The sequence below is a fragment of the Tympanuchus pallidicinctus genome, unplaced genomic scaffold, assembly GCF_026119805.1.
Source record: "Tympanuchus pallidicinctus isolate F22 unplaced genomic scaffold, pur_lepc_1.0 scaffold8, whole genome shotgun sequence".
Taxonomy (NCBI): domain Eukaryota; kingdom Metazoa; phylum Chordata; class Aves; order Galliformes; family Phasianidae; genus Tympanuchus; species Tympanuchus pallidicinctus.
In genome coordinates, this window is record NW_026294802.1 from 38,035,704 (window position 1) to 38,051,048 (window position 15,345).

Sequence of the window (15,345 nt, forward strand, 5' to 3'; positions counted from 1 at the left end):
GATATCTAATTATGATTTAATAAAATGGGTGGCAGAAATTCCTATTTTTATCATTTGATTGTGTAGTTAACCTCAAATTCACGTGTACTTTCTTTAGCATTGGCTTTATGTTTTGGACATAGCAATATACCCCTTTTTTTTTTTTTTTTTTTTTTTTTTTTTTTTAATTTCCTTCCTAATAAATTACTGCTTATGAAACAATATGAACTCACTGTCAATAGAGCTTTTCCTCTTCCCACATTGAGCATATCAGACTACATTCTATATCGTCTAACATACAGTGTTTAGACTGAATGAATTGTTAGACCAGTCATGGTGAGAATAATAAATTCAACTTCAATTTGTTATTTTTTGTTAATGTTTCTCATCTAGGGAAGGAGAGCAACTAATTCCGGCTGGTATATGGCAATGTGGCATCTATCTATCCCATCAAGACTGGAAAGTAGTCATTCAGTTTGAGCTTCCATGCATTCCTGAAACTTCAGACTAGTTCTCAGATCTGTGTTTAGTGTTCCATTATGGATACTTTAGCCACCACTTCTCCTCTCCTGCTGAGTTAGACTCATAGTTTGAACAACATCCTGCTATATTTTTCTACTGAAAGAAAATAAAATGCAACATTGTTTTTGTTTGTTTGTTTGGCAGGAAAGTTTTGCCTATTTTTTCGTCCGTAACTGATTTCTTTTGGAATCACATTATCTTCTTTGCTGATCTTTTGAATGATATTTTTCACTACCTTTTTTGGTAGGATTATGATGGATTCTTGAGTTATTTAAAAAAAAAAAAAAAAAAAAAAAAAAAAAAAAGTCTATAGCATGGAACAGTTTCCCTGGATTTCTTAATGATTCACACTGTTTGAGTATGACAAAGTGTTACAGTATCCCGATAGTTTCTTAGTTTTTACCCACTTATTTTCACCTACTATCAATCTCATTACGATTGCACAAAAAACTAAATAAATGTCCATATGATATTATGCCAGTTTCGTTTTTTAACCTTGCATGGAGATTCTACTCTTCACTGTACTTTTGCTATCTCAAAATTCCCTCATCTGTATATACTATTCTGTGCTTTTCTTGTTATTCAGAATTTCTGTAGTTTGGTTTTCATTGCACTCCTTCTGCTCTTGGAATTGTTTTTCTTATTATCAGATACAGATTTGCCTACAGTCTAAAAATCTGTTTGCATATTGCACGTGTTTGCTTATACGTGCGTATGTACAGAGGCACTCTTTTCACTGGAAGCCACAGGGAGAGGACAAAGGGCAACAAGTATCATTGCACAGGGAGGTATTTTGTCTTCATATGAAAAATAAACTTTTTAAGCATAAACAATCGTTCCTGGGAACAGCCTCCCCAGGGATCTGGTAGGACCCCCATCACTTGAGATTTTCAAGATGCAATTGGACAGGGTGCTAGATAATCTCATCTAGGCTTACTTTTCCCATGAATGGCTGGACCTGGTGGTCTTTTGAGGTCCCTTCCAAACTGAGCTGTTCTATGATGCTGTGATTCTCAGTACTTATTTACATTAGCAGATGTCATGTGCAATACAAGTACAAATAATAAATGGCAGTGCTGTTTGTAATGCACTTTTCTCAGTGAATTTACCAGTCTGTTTCCTTCTGTTGTTCTGAACTCCACTCTTAACACTGATTTTCTAGGGTAATACTTTCTGTTTTCTCCTATTTTTTTAGCTCTTGCATGTCAGTTCTCTTCCCAAAAATACAATGAAATGTGAGCCAGAAGGGGGAACATTCAATCCAAAATTAGTGACAAATTGACAAATTCTGCATCGTGCTGAAGCCAGCAGTAGGATCTTTATATCACTGGTTAAGAGAAGATTCCTCCTGCCTTGTAGATCACACACTTGTTAAACCCTGGGAGACTAAGATGCAATAGATTTTCAAATTGCAGTACTAAGATGCATTCAGAAATAATTTTGAAGTTATTCTAGTATTTCTAAGTTTATTCTATGTAAAGTTATCAGACTCCCCAGACTTAAATTTTAGTTAAAAAGCAAATTAAGGAAAAAAATCTCCGTGATGAATTTTAACACATTTTAAATATTTTAAACACATTTCAAAATAGTTTAGCTTTTCATTTATATACATTTGCTACATACATGATGATGTGATGTTGTATAACGGTTTATTCTAGTTTTGTTTGGGAGAATCTGCATAAATCACGTGTAGTTTCCCCATCTAAGAATAATGTGGCAACTCCAAACTCATGCCAATGGAAGCATCATACTATCATATAATGTACTGTATATAACATACATAAACACTTTTAATGAGGTAGATGATACTCGTAATACTGAAAGTCGCTTCCCTCCAGGCTTGAAAAATGACCAAAAAGTAGAGGTCACTTTTCTTACCTTGGGAAAAATAGATCAAGAAATTAAAACTCCAATCAGTACTTCTAACCCTAATATGTATTTTAATGTGCTGCAGCTTCAGTTACCCTCAGCTGAAGCTTCTCTATTTCAGCTTACAGGGTCTTGTGACCTCAGCCCATAGCAGAGTTTCAACACTAATAGCGACAGACATCTTGGATAAATGTAAGTGAATTTTTTCATCATTTTTATAGTTTCTGTCCCTCACATTCACCTTTGGAACTTTGTTTTTCACTCAGGGTGTAGACAGCATTCCTGGCAACACTTCTATTTCGTGCCAAGTAGCAGAATTATCTGAAAGTAGCAGTGAAATAACCAACTGGCACTCCTTGGTTTTCAAGCATCATCAGACTCATCATGTGCATGGAAATACCATTGAGATGGCCGTGCAAATTTTGTTTTAGCTGTTACAGCTTGCAATAGTTTTCATGATCAAACATGATAATCTGCAAAGAAAGAAGTAATACGAAGTCTTTGGTCATATAATCTTATTTTGGCTAACACTAAAGGTGAAATACTGGAGAATTCAGAAAATATATTTCCACTAAAAGGTTTATCTTCTTCAATCAGCTTTACCATTTCAGTTCTGCTTCAAGTCAGATCGTAATAATCCATTCCCCAAATTTAGCTATTGCCTAAGTCTGCTGTTGAAGCTGGGAAAGTTTATGCATCACACATAGTGTCTGGGTAACAACTTCCAGAACTATGGAATAAAGAAGGATGGGAGTGTCTGCAGTGTGGATTTCTGAGGAATAAGAAATTCAGCAGGTACTGTTGAAATCAGTGTTTTTTCAGCAGCTGTTATGTTGCTGAAATAGTGACTGCTCTATGATCCTAATTCAAACAGAAGAAAATAAAAATAGGATTATCCATTTGGAAAAGTGTGTGTGCTGATAGCCTTATGAAGCTGGCATTTAGTAGTAACCTAGAAGTGATACCTGAATGTAGGTATTGTTTGGCATTTATTCCTGAACTGACCTTTGCCTGGATTCACCGCTTGAGAATAAAGTGACTTCCCTGACCTGTTGAATAACCACGTCACCCTTCCATCTTCTCTTTGTTCATAAACATAACTATGCATGACACACTTTAAAGCCTTATGTTTTTCTTTACATGGATAGGTTGTGTTTGCCCGGTAGCACTGTAGTTAAAATCGTATCTTTATGTGGTCTCAGGTGGTTGTTCAAACACAACTTGCGCTCTTGATGTGGTGTCAATAATAACAATAATGTGTGTGTCTGTAATGAACTACATGAAAAGAAAGCAACGCATGTGCAGTAGCTAAAGCTAGCAGAAGTGAAGCTGCCTCCATCCATGCCTCTTACAAACATGTCATCCAGATATATGTAAGCGGAAGTCTTGTTTTACCTGCAAAACCAGAGCCAGCTCCAAAATTATGAAAACTCAGATCTTCTTGCAACTATGCATTTATTTTAATATCTTTTAATAATGAACGTGACACCAAATCATCTACAGCAGGATGCAGTATATCTGAAGGTAAAACGTGTAGAGAAAGCAGTTTGTGAATATCTCAGATCTCAGTATGCCTCAAACTTCAGTTTGCAGCGTAGGTGGGATGGTGGTCACTGCATTAGCCGCGCCCAGAAAGCAAGCTGTAAAATAAATTGCATGTCCAGAACCTACTCTTTTTTACTAAAACTATATGATGTAAGAAGTGTTTGTTTGGCTCATAGTTACTAAGAAACAGCAGGAATGTACTGGGCCTTGAAGAATAATTCCTCAGATTTCTTTGAGTACACAAGTTTAGTTGCAAAAATTTGCAAACCTTGAGAACGGAATGTCCTCAATGATAGAAGTTTTATAATATTTACCATAAATATTCAATTAATTTTAAAAGAAGGTTTTCTTAAACTCATCATTATATCTGAGTCGATGAGAAATCACTGAAACCGCAGACAATAGGAAAAATGCACCCATTTTAAAAGTGTGTGAGAATACAATAAAAGATGAATTTGTGAGGGATTTTGTGGAATAAGCATTATAATGGTATCAGTTTCAAAACCAGATATATCTGTATTCATGTCAAATATCAGTTATGTTGATGTAGCCATGTATGCTAACATAAAATCATTACTGCTACAAGCTCAGTCCTGTATTTTGCTATCTATTTGTCACTGTAGTTTATGTGACATCTCTATCCCATTAAGTGATGTGATCCTTCTGTAGGAGAATGATCCTCTGCTTTGATAACTGTCTCAGTCTTGTAACAACATCAAGCTTATTGAAATAATAGAATGATAATGTGATTCTATATGTCTTGTTAAAACAATATTCCCAAGATAATGGACAGCTAAAATATGTTTTATTTCCTGGTTTTATTATTTATTTAGTTCTTCCAATTATTTTTGAGCTGTGCAGAGAGACCCAAACTTTGTTGTTGTTGTTGTTGTTGTTGCTGTAACATATAGCGTGCTTAACATTTGGCTGAGTGTAACAGTGAAGCTTCAATATCTCATTATTTAGCACTTCAGTGTGTAAACAAAGACTGTGAAATACAGCAGAAAGCAGTGTGTAAATATATGTCAAAGAGAGTGTGGTGGAGCATGGTTAGAGGTTGTATGATACGAAAAGCCTGTTGTAAAATGTTTTAAGATACTCAAATGCCAGCTGCTCAGAAATCCAGATGTGGTAATCCATTTCACCAAACAGATATGTTACTTTGTATGCGATACAAACTTTAGACTTCTAGGAATTTTCAGACAGTCATGTTTCCAAATGTCTTGTTAGTGCAAGCAAGAGGCATTTGTGCTCCATAGCAAAAAGTGTGAACTATCTCTGAGGGTTTGTAGTGAAATTGAAGTAACAAAGGTACCTAGTGAGGGTTCTTTGTAATTGTCTGCATCCTGTGTATAGAAGGCAGAGAAATGTTAGACATTTAATAAGGAACTGAAGTGCATCCCTGCAGTATACCTTACTGCAAATGTAAAGTTTTATAGCCTGCAGTCTTCTTCTTTTTAATATTCCATGCTCAATGAAGTCCACATGGTAAGTGTAAGATGGGAGTTAGGGAGATAGTTTTGTCAAAGGTCTGTGCACCCAGAGCTCCCTCTGAGTTCATTTCTGAAAACCGTGTGTCATGCCATCACCTGCAAAGTAACGGAGAGATTGTAATCATTCATTTCTCTCTACCTTTCCATCTCAAATTGGGAGATATGTTTTGATTTCCTTCAAAATTGATTTGCCTTAAAAAGTACTTCAGGATGTCTTATATGAAACAAAACTTAGTGAGAATATGGCTTTAGCCTCTTTAATGAGTTTGCATTCAGAAGCTCCCAATGATGACTGGGTTATAACTGCTGAGAAGAAACAGATAGAAAGATGTGTGCACACACATCTAACTCCTAACTCCTTCAGCAGCTCTCTAAACATGAGCGTTCCAACAGAATGGTTCCTTCTCTAATTACCCATATGGCCTAAATGCATTTTCCTTCCTTCTTTAGGTAAATTTTGCTTTAATTTCCTTATGTTTGTTACCACTATTTAATATTTGCATAGCCTTCAATAGGTTTATAGAGAAAATAAAGATAGCCTTTGTTAACAAGTTAGGTAATTGTCCTCAACTCTTGTTTTTAATCTCTGAGTTGACCATTCAGATCTCGTATTTTCTTCTCTTTGAAATTCCTTCTAGCCCTTGTGACATGTAACGTGATGTGAATGCACATGACACTCCTCAAATGAAATAAGGAGTTTTTTTACAAGTTTTGTAAACTGATATTTTGGTCTCTGTAGGGTTTGTCACAGTAAAGAACTACCCCTCTGAAAGGCCAGAGTAACAACAAAAAAAGAGAAATATTTTAACAGCATCAATATAATTCCTCAGACAGTAAATACCAGAGCTTTATTAACATTTAAAGTCCTTTTAATTATTGCTTCTCACTGCTAAAACAGTCTGGAACTTATTCCATTAATTTTATATTAAAAAAAAAAAAAAAAAAAAAAAAGATGTTGACAAAAATAAAGCATTTTGACATTTTTCATCACACTTTTAATACCAACCTGTTGAAGATGGATAATGTCAATGTGAGTTTTATCTCAAAACAGAACTTTCATTTTGAAATTTCCTCACTAATATTTTATAATTTTCTATTCTAAAATTTTGATTGTAAAGGAAAAGAAAATCTGCATCTGAAAAAATAACGATATTTTTAGCCTTTTAGAATTGCTCGTGGATCAAAGAAGTTCCTTTTCATGGTCTTGATTATTTCTAATTTTTTATAGCTTTGAATTGGACTATTTTTCGGCATTTGTGAGCAAGAGGGAAGCAATTCTGTAGCACGTTAGCTGTGTTTCTATTTTTTGTTTCTGAAACTGTAGCTCTGAAATTGCTTTCTGGAAGGAAAATAATTTTTCAGTCATTCATTTCAAGTTAAAGGCAGATCTCGATGTTTTCTAGATTTGAAGAGCTGTGGAAGCTCTGGTAAATCATAAACAGCAATGCTTATTTTTTTTCTTATGATGAGTATCGTGACCACTGCGTACAAGCGAACTCTAATACTGCCTTTAGTCGAAACAATAATGTAGGTGATAGTGTATTTAAAGAAGTACTTCCAGACTTTCTTCTTCCAGACCTTCATTTGCTGTGGCAACTCTATGGCAACCAGTTGTTGTTGCTGTTGCTCTTGGTAGCAAAGCCAAAGCCAATTTCAGCTCGGAACTGTTTACAGAGGTGGATCCGATCTTTAGGTAGAAACAGATAGTTTCTTATGTTTCTGAGAGTTATAGGCAGGCATAAAAATAGAGGATGAAACTTTATTTAATATTTAGCGAGAATTTAATAGCAGAGTAGCATTGAAAATTATTTGTCTTTACTATTACAGAGTGTTCATTTTGACAGTAAATTGCATCACTGCATAATCATGAGATTTTCATACTAGTAAGGACTTGTCTACAAACAATAACTGTCTTTAATTGATGCAAAGGAAATCAGGTGTCAAGTAAATTCTGGAAAGTAAGCAAAGCAGAGCGTTGGAATAGCTGGAGGTGTTGTGGAATCTCCCTTGCTTGAAGTTTGCAAAGCTGTTTTGGGCAAACATCTGACACAAATGAAACAATTTATTCTGTTTTGAAGATAGATTGATTTTGCTCACTTGCCAAGTTGTTCTCTGTCATTTTGCTCTGCAGTTAGCATAATAATGCTTTTGAGAAGAAGTATTTTTATTTTACCTTATTTCTTCTCATAAAATGAAATTCAAATTAGATAGCTGATCAGTGGTTACAGTAATTATTCCTGTATGCATATTTAGTGTACACAGGCTTGTTTGGTTTGTTTTTATGAGTAATTCAAAACAAAGAAGCTACATCTTTTAATCTCAGAATAAAAATCTGTATTTTATTTGGACAATCTCTTGGTAGTTTCTTTGGAAATTCCCAATTTTACATAAAAAACAAGAGGCAAATAGGAGTTTGTACAGAATTATATTATTCACATAGGTCTGTGCACTTCCTAAACCAGGAGCCAGTAGTTACCCACAGCGGAACAATTAAGAGAAAAGACAGAATCTCTGTCAGTTAACCAACACTTCAGACCAGCCGGACTCTGAAATGTGGTTTTGGCCCTTGTCCGTGTGCTCAGTTATGATTGGAAGGGAACATAGAATTGCTTTTTTGTTTATTTTTGTTTGATTCCTTGTTTTTCCAATATCCTTTTTTTATGGTGTGCACCACTTTAAATTCAGTGTTTGTTCTGTATGGGACTCAGCTTGAAGTTTGCGGCTTCTGTTTCTGAATGAAAGATCTTGGAGGCCCAAAACAGTGTTTTCTCTTGGTGAGCTTGTTAGAGCTACTCATTTGTCTGCAAATGTTGCATCATAAGAACTTCAAACAATTGCATACTTTTTGGTAGCCATGAGGGTGCTGTATATGTTTTTCTGTCAGTCTCCAATATGTAGTAAATCACAGTTCTCATCTTCTTGTGAAAGGAAAAATAATACTTTTATTTAATAAATATGTAGCTACATGCTTAACAAAAATACATTATTGAAGTAATATGTAAAATATTTTCAGGTAAGTTAATGAGGATATGGTCAAACATTGCAATGATCAAACTATTACAGGTACACAAAACTGGAGAAGATGTGTTCCTAGATGCTACACCATTATTGTGATTCATCTTTAGCTAAAACGAAAGTACTCTGCCATTTTATTTAAAGATCCATCCTTAAAATGACTAATTTTGTAGCATGTATTTTCTGTTTATGTGCCCATCAGTTTTAAACAGCCTTTTATATGCAAATGTGTGATGATAGTTCTATATTCTGTGTCATTTCTCCACTAGAGTTTTTCATGCAATTGGAATAATCCCTGAACAGATATTTATAGACTTTTTAACTGTTATTTTGACAAATCAGACATTGTTATTAAAATGATAAAAGAAAGTAATTTTAATACTTTTTGCACTGGAAGTTCTAAACTTTTCAAAAAAATACATGTTTCTCAGCTCTACTTTAGTAAACCTTTTACTGAAATTGAGTCTTTTTATTTGTGTGTGTGTGTGTATTAAGAAAATTTGTACTTGGAACTTGTTTCTAAAAAAGTGTAGCACTAATTTTCCATCATTACTTCTCCTTCAGTCATTCCATTGTATGTGCTTGTATGAGATTGTGTGTTCCAGTGAGGCAATTTGTGAATATCACATGCTGTACCAGTACTAAATTTGGCTATCGTTGGAGATGTATAAATTTCTTTGCCATGCTTTTCAATATGATGGGACTCAGGCTTATTTTCTGTGGTTTTAGTACTTTGCAGAAACAGATGCCTTGCTCCAGACACTGTGCTCACAAAGTGAAGAGATGGGAAGATTTCAGATCTTCAGATCTGAGCAGTGGCTGAAGAGAGCGCTCCATAGTTTTGAAAGATAGCTGTAAATTTTCCTTATCTCTTAAGTGATGATTCTTAATTTGGTTACAAATGTGGGCATTAATGTAAGCTAAAAAAAGAGACTGAGGAGACCGAATATGGTGTTTCCATAGTCTTGAACAAAAAGTCATTGGCAGGTGACATAGAAAGACAGTGAAAGGACAGAGACACTCACCTGTGTCTAATGAAGGAGGTGACATTTCAGTAAGTGGAAAATGTTTAAATATATTCTGTGAGTTGGCAGTCTCCCAAGACTGCTGATGGAAGTCTATTTGGGTAAAAGAGCAGGTAGAAGAAAGCTTCTTTGCACTGTTTTGAGCAGTTTGGATCAGAGACCAGTCCCAAGTCTGGTGGGAATGACCAAGCTAGCAGAAATGTCCTGCTGCTGAAACCATCGGCTTTGGCTTCTTTTAGACCTGTTCTTGGCTTTTATTTCCTCCAGTTTATTTGCAAAGTCTCCTTATACTTTTAGGATATATCTGCACTAATAGGATTACTGATTTGGATCTTCTAAGCTTAGCAAGCAATTCCTGGTGCACAGAACAAGGAACTGAGAAGTTAGTTTTCTATTTTACTGTCACTTTCACCTAGGAGCTCTGCGACCTTCCAAATGGACTACTAAACAGTCCAGATTCATCCTACCTATCCTAAAGGCATTCAACTTTGATATGCCTGATCGAATCACAGTCTCACCTTTGTGTGTAGTAGAAAAGAGAGATAGGTATCGCCAGCGCTGATTTGACTTGAACTGGATCAGTTCCCAGCTTTTCATAATGTCTTTTGCTGCCTGGAGGAAGTGCCCAGGGCAAGCAGACGTGTCAGTCAGATGCTTAAAACTGTTCAACACAAACCTGGTATAAGAGTCAACTTGTTCATGATAAGATACTATGAAATTATTAAAATGATTATTCCAATAAGTTTTTTGTTAGGCTGAGATACATCAGCTGTATGAGTTAGCACGAGGTAAAGAGAGAGAGGTTTTGCTGTGAAAAACTCGTGTTTTGGTTGGTGCTTCCTTTTGGATCTCATTTTGCTTTTTCAATTCTTCTGATGTTCATAAGCAGTTTATTAACTGACACAATATTTCTTTATTAAAGTTAACAAAAAAAAATTGAGTTACTGTTCTGTAATTCTGTACTGCTTATTCAAGAATTAGGCTAAAAATTACTGAAGTTAATAATACCCATGGTATCTCTTACCAAAGTGCCACATGATGCCATAAAATATCAGAGACAGAAAATTCATTATGTACACCAGGACAGGCCTGACTGCAGTTCTCAAACACTGAATTTGTCATGCAGACAACACACTTGTATGTATGCATGATAGATAGCAAAATGGTATGAGACATGCAAAAATGTGTATTTTGTATGCAAGGTTAGTCGTATTTTATATAGAACATATTCCTCACATTCATATGATGCATCATGAGAACATGAAATACCTCAGTGGGCTCCAGTTGACCAGAGAATTCAAATGAAAGGAAAATCAGGTGCACACGCAGTTGTAAATGCCTATGCAAAGCACGTATTTTTGCAAGAAATGAATGAGAAAGTGAATAGGAGATGATCAGTACATAATACCTGATATGTATACAGACATCAGATGTGGGGTTCTGGCAAATTTTGAGAATTTTCATCTGAATGAAGTAATGCTAGGGTTGCTGCAGGATACAGTAGTACAGTAGCTCGTGTGAGACCTTACAAGGAGCCTTGTGGGGTGCCGTCCCCCTCAGCTGGAGTTAAGGTTGCAAAATGTCTGTTGCATTTTTTGAGCAGAATGATAACTTAGGATAAAATAGCTTTACAGCAGTCCCTTGTCAGTGTGTTACCATTGCAGATGACGCTGCCATGGCACTAATCATGTTTAGAACGTTTTTTCAGACTGGTGTTTGTGTTTTTTCTGGTGAAAACTGTTCTCTTGTTGTGTTGAAACACATTGTGGCCTTGACATTATTAAAAATATCAGCAGGATCTGGGCTGTTCTGTCTGCTGTATAGCAAATAAAAAATAAGAATTATCTTAGCTGTGTATTTGACAGTCATTGCTCACGTTCACAAGGGAATGTGCTTTCCAAGGCTTCGTACTCTTCTCCAGATCTTTTGAGATAATTTTTGTAAAATGCATCCACACAACTGTTAAAACACACAAATCCTTCTCAAAATGCTTTGCATTGGGTCATTTCTTTTCCTTTTAAAAAATCCTGTGTATGATTTTTTACTGGAACAGCGTCTTAGAAATGAAGTGTAAAGCCCATGCATTAATTCACTAAGGATGAATTCATCCATTTTCCTCCTGTCCAAGAAACCTTGCCTTTCCATCATACACCCTGAAGACACATAAACAATAAAAGTGCTGACAAATTACTCTCTACTCCACAGCACTGTTTTTGAAATTTTAACAAAGAGCTATTTTGAAATTGCTGTAGAAAGTTAAAGATTTCCAAAATGAGATGTATAAGTTGGATGGCTAGACAAGTGCTTTGTTGTTCGAGTTATGGCTTCCCTTGACAGTGTTATTTGCTGTTTTCTTACTTTGTTTTAATTGATGGCCAAAGCTGGGCAGGGACTGGCAATCTCAAAGGTCAAAATGAGTTGGTTACTGCCAAGGAGGAAGAGGGACAATGTGGAACTGAAATCATTGATGTCCCACTCAAGGTGGCATTGATACCCAAATCATGATGATCCAGGTCTCTTATCTTTCTATGTGAAACTGTCCCTTAGTGGGTTCTTATGTCTGATGTGCAGTAGTTACAAGGAATAGAGTTCAGTATCCCGTGTACTGGCTGCAGTTTTTGCCTGGGGAGCACAATGTGAGCTGGAGATGAAAGTTGTCGTCTGCCACTTGTTCAGATACAGAATTATTTTGCTTCTGGTGACAGTCATATGGTTGTTTGATGATGAAAAAGTAAAGAATAAATTTAAAGGCTAGTAAAAATATGTTTTTGAGTATTCTGTTAAAATAATTATTTTTATTTTCTTAACATCTAATTGATCCCAAGGTAAGGGGAAAAGCAAGGGAAAGCAAGCTAATGTGCAAATCAGGCATATAACTGTGTGTGGCCAAACTACATGAGCATAAAGAGTAACTGGAGAAAGCCCTGTCTCCTCTGCCCTGTCTTCACCTTCCTCAGAAAAACTGAGCATTCTACAAGTGAAGTTTGCTCAGTGTCTTTTCTACATCTTGAAGGCCAGGGTGATTGAAGGCTCTTGGTGCTCCTGTGTCCTGCGTCATGGGCTGCCAGAATCAACAGGCTAGCGCTTGTAAAAGGGCATTTTCACTCTTGAACATATTTATATCAATTTCTGCTGAGGTTGTTGAATTCAGTGGTTTCTTCCTGCATGCTTGTAATTATAAATGCTGAAATGGGGCTCTGGATTGGCTATTGTCCAGCTTGGAAAATCGTACCACATGGGTGTTGGTTACGTATATTCCAATAATCACAATCTTCATAATTACACATTAGACCCTGATTTACTGCCCCATTTTTGAGACCTAGTAGAAACTGTTGCTTTTGGTCACCTGAGGTCTGCTAGCTAGTTAGCAAAAAGAGGGTATCGCATTGATAGTTGGGATTTTAAATATTCAAAACTGTGTTGGGATGAATTGTTTTCTGAATTTGTATCTTTTTGTCTTTACTATTTAATGACTATCTTCAGATAGGTGGAGTTGTCTCTATTTTCTATCTGCAAGAAGAATTGCTTGACACTCCTCTGCTTTAAGCTGGAAGAGGGCAAAAGACAAATTGTTTTGAGGCTCTTCGAAAGAGATTTCTACTGGCTAGTCTTTACTTTCCCTTAAAACACAGACCTTTAGAGGAGATCAGTGCAATAATCCACTTCTCAGAGAGCCTTCAGCCTATTGCATGTTTTACAGGATAACAAGATAACAAAAAAAAAAAGTTTTACAGGATAACAAAAATGCAAATACAGAAAATGTTTATGTGCTGCTGTAATTGAGGTAACTCAAGGTAGGATTTGCTTTGGGAATTCGGAGAAGGAGTATTTAAGTTGGCTTGGGTGAATTTTATTAGAAGTTTAGAATATCAAATTAAATCCCTTCCAGATAACAAAAAAATATATATATATAAAAAAAATAAAATAAAACTAAAATAAAACCCACACACAACAATAGAACCTTAAGTCAGCCAAAATCAGTATTTCTGAAAATTTCAAAGGCTGTCTTGTATGTATCAATAATAGAAATTATCCTATAATTTAGCACAGTATGCTGATTTACTCAAACATCTGTATAAGATTTTAAAAAAGCTTTTTAACTGTGGTATATATTTACTGAGAATAGTCCACTTGCACTCTGATAATAATTTTACTGGTTCTGAATGGCTGAGCATGTGTAGTCCTCTGCTTCTTCGCTTCTGTGGGATTCAGCAGCGCACCAATGCTATGTTCTGTGTCAGAGAGTAAATGAAATACTCTCATCACCTAATGTCACATGCCTAAATTTAGAAGTTCCTTGCATGATTCATGGGGAGGAAGCTCTCACACAAAACAATTCAAAATTCAGAGCAGAGCTCAATTTATTCCATTTGAGTTGCCGTCTAAAGAAGCTTTTCTCTTAACTATATAAATAGTAGATAGATAACTCCTCCTAAATTGAACTGTTAAAGCTGCATGCTGTGATGTACCTGGCTGCAGACAGTGTACATGCTAGCGTCTTCCTTTAGCAGGGAAACAATGCAGATAGATCCAGTTCTCCATGTGGCAGATAGCGCAGTGCTTTCAGAACAATAGTTTAGACTGTAAGCCACACAGTCCTTGAGCTTTCTGTAAGTCTTGTAGTTCATTATGATGGTAATTTTTTATGAGGACTATAGCTCATTAGAATCTTGTCTGAAACTAGGAATTATTATTGGCCATCAAATAGTTTCAGCTAGCAGTAATTCCTGGATGTCATTGATCAGGGGCAAATTTGTACCAGTGACCTAGAGCTTCATATCCCATTACTCACATCTTGAATCCTTAAAGCTTTAGATGTTTGCTCTTGAAACAGTTTAAAAATGGTGAATATGTTTGAGTTTCTGATTTATTTCTTGCTCCTGTCGTATTTAAAATTCATATATCGATGAGGAGCCTGAGTATAAGTTGTTGCGTATGTGAGTTAGACATAAACTTTTATATGCCTGACTTTTGCATGGGCTGGATTATCAGAGGGGAGCAAAAACACTGTATCTTAAACACAGCTGGAATATTTTGAGCTATGAAATACAACATGGTGGAGTGGTAGTAGTCTGTGAGCTTTTGGCTTATCCAGTTCACAGGTTTCTGCATTTCAGACTTGCAGTATTTGTATTTCTGTTCATTCCTGCCCTCTCATGGAAGAGGTGGGACACTGGGCAAGCTGAGTTCTTTCCAAGGAATCTAACTGCCTGTAAGACTTGGAAGTGCAATTTGCTGAAAAGCACTAGGTAAGAATACAGAATTTGAAATCCATTACTCTGCACTGATGAGGTTTATCCTGAAGAACCTTTATGTACACTGACCATGGCTTGAAAAATGGTATCACAAAACCAGAATGTTTTTTTCATTCAGTTATTGTATTATATCCAGTGTAGCAGGAAATGGTTTTGCATGACAGTACACATGTAAATGTCAGTGCCTATGTCATTTACAGTGTCTCTGGGTGTTACATTAGATTCAGAATGATCACATTCGAGCAAACTGTCTCTGTTACACTAAGTAAAATGTGCTTAGTAAAAATTGCTAGCAATTTTTTTCTAGACATATAATGGCATGGTAAGAATACAAAACAAAACTACCAGAAACAAACCATTTCTCAAGCAGTAATATCTACAGGACAAGTGATCTAAATTGCTGGAACAGGGAGAGTTCATCACTGCACTGCAAAAGCACTTGAAATATAACCTAAAGGCAAGTGAAATACTGATTCCAAGCTTTGAAATAACAGCAACAAATTTACCTACAGACAGAAGATGCATGGAAGCAATAAACGAATTATACAAGTCTTACACATGCAATCTGATTATTCTGACCAAAGTGTTAATTGGATCCTAACTGCCAGATCTGATATCTGTAGTCTTGTAGTGGGAACCTTT

At 35.8% G+C, this 15,345-nt stretch overlaps 1 protein-coding gene across 13 annotated transcripts in view; it reads left to right on the forward strand.

Moving 5' to 3' along the window:
* FOXP2 (forkhead box P2) overlaps window positions 1-15,345 on the forward strand; it is a 410,804-nt gene that overhangs the window by 321,928 nt on the left and 73,531 nt on the right. Inside the window, exon 2 of one of the 13 annotated variants that reach the window (XM_052668452.1) lies at window positions 2,492-2,562. The exons of the other annotated variants lie outside the window; for them this stretch is intronic. The gene's annotated coding sequence lies outside the window, so the exon portion shown is untranslated. The remainder of the gene's footprint in view (window positions 1-2,491; window positions 2,563-15,345) is intronic. 13 annotated transcript variants of the gene reach the window in all.